The sequence below is a fragment of the Mustela nivalis genome (assembly GCF_964662115.1).
Source record: "Mustela nivalis genome assembly, chromosome: 8".
In the NCBI taxonomy this organism is placed as follows: Eukaryota; Metazoa; Chordata; class Mammalia; order Carnivora; family Mustelidae; genus Mustela; species Mustela nivalis.
In genome coordinates, this window is record NC_139027.1 from 5,277,801 (window position 1) to 5,279,985 (window position 2,185).

General features: G+C 46.5%; 1 long non-coding RNA gene across 1 annotated transcript; it reads left to right on the top strand.

Moving 5' to 3' along the window:
• The first annotated feature begins 666 nt into the window (after positions 1-666).
• Positions 667-1,210, top strand: LOC309870686. The gene is made up of 3 exons (XR_014314741.1): positions 667-726; positions 824-973; positions 1,076-1,210. It is a non-coding gene; the product is annotated as an uncharacterized lncRNA (long non-coding RNA).
• Positions 1,211-2,185: the final 975 nt, after the last annotated feature.

Consider the following 2,185-nt stretch of genomic DNA (forward strand, 5'->3'; position numbering starts at 1 on the left):
GAGGACAGAGGGGCTTTGTGCTGGATGGACATGGGTAGAGAGATAATAAGAAAGAATGGTGTTGGAAGCTCAAAAATGTTGAGTTCCAACTACCTCTTGAGACACACCTTTTACTTCCTTAGTGCCTTATCCGGCGCCTGCCCCCGACACCACAGAACAGTGCAAAGACTCAGGAGAGGATGTGAGAAACCATCCTGAGAATTTTTAGAAGACATCGTAAAATCATGACACTTGAGAGCTATTTTTTTATTTTATTGTATTTTTTCAGTGTTCCAAGATTCATTGTTTACGCACCACACCCAGTGGACAGCTATTTTCCAACAGCCAGACTCTGGGTCCAAATCAACAAGTTTCCATCTGGTACCATTTTTGTTACCAATTAAAAATTAACTGCCATTTTTTTTAAAGTATACCTATTTCCTTAAAGATGTTCAAATATATCTCAGGGTTTTAATCAATTGGGGAGTATTTACTGAACACCTCCCCTGTGCCATATCCTGTTTGACATCTATAAATAAGTCATAAAAAGTACAACTAAGCGAGAGTCTATCAGTGGCATCAATCTTTGGTTTCCCCTTTCATTTCTACTCATTGGTCCTCGCTAAGTAAGTGCCATTTTTTTTCTTCAAGAAAAGCTTTACCAATTGTGCTTCTCTGGGTGTTCATGTCTTGGGTAAAGAGACCAACGTGCGGCAGAAATGAGAGCAATGGCATTTGGCAGGAGGAGTAAATGTTATACGTGGGGGGGTGGGGTTTTACCACCCTCTGAAAACGGGCTTACAAGATAAAATCCAATGTTTGACATCTATGGTATTTCCAACAGCAACAGATCTGAGAGGAGCAGCTGGTCAGAAGAATGAACAAAACCCCAGCAATTCCTCGGGCAGCCCAGGTTCACCCATGCCAACAGAACCCACACCTTCCCCTGCACAGGTGCACCTCGCTGGCCCTGCTGAGACGCTTCCCAGCAAGGGTAACCAGTCTTCCCTGCGGCTCTGTGACGAGGCACTGACTCAGTGCCTTCCCCCTCTTTTGTCTGAGTTGTATCTGGGCACTGTTTTTTTTTTTCTTCCAGGGGACAGAGAAGAGAGAATGCCAAGATTACTGGTGCATTAAATGATTGAGAAATGTGTGCCATTTAAAGCCATTTCACTTCCTGCCTGATACCACAAAGAAGCTTTTTAATAAAGTTAGCCTTGCCTCTCCTTAATGTCACTGTGCGTCTGGCTTGTTTTGCCCATTTTTTGTTTTCAAAACTGGATATGATCACGGAACCCTTGTCGCCCGAAACAACCGCCTTTCAAGACAATTAATTTTGACAAAACACACCCGTGGTCCCCCTGGAGGAGGACAGGGAAGAGCGATCAGGCATGTGAGGATGACCCGGTGGGAGCAGAAGACAGCAGGCAAGGGACACAAGTCATCACCCTGTTCTGAAAGGGACTGGCTGCCATCAGGTTCCCAGGGAAAGCCGAACCCTCGGGCTTTGGAGGGACAATGAACAGTAAACAGCTCTCAGAGCAAGGGCCACCCTCCTTTGGCATTTGCCCATGCTTACCAAGCCCCGTGGTTGGCATGTGACTTTTCCCAGCCACAGCCAGAACAAGAAACACTGTGAATTGCTTTAAGATTTCCCCAGGAGAATTCCCAAAGCAGGGAGAACCCATACCTTACATCAGCACTGCTGTGGCCACACCGCACTGTTGCTACTAAAACCCAAGTTCTCCTTGTGACTTACAGAATATCTAGTTTAAAATAATTAGAGCTGCTGCCTCTCCTGTCTCCCCTGTGCGCCGGGTGCCCCACATTTTGTGTCCATCCTCCCATTTAAACTTCTTGACATCTTGCGAGATAGATGTTGCTGTCTCTCTTTACAGGTGACAAACAAAGGGAGGCATAAGGAAGCTACGTGGTTTGATCTGGGCCAACTGATGACAACGTCATATCACGTGGTGTGCACCCAAGTCCAGGCTCTTGACTGCCCTCCACACCCTTCCAGGGCTTCCTGGTCTACCTCTCAAATACCCATGTCTGAGAAAGACCCAGTCCCAACAGTGTGGCCACACGTGTTCTTTCAGTATTTACTGAGGCTCTTCTCTTCTGCAGGCTCTTGAGATGAGGGGAAAGTGTGTGTGGTGTGTCGTCTAGAACTGTGTTCTCCAGTATGGTAGCTACTAGCCACGTG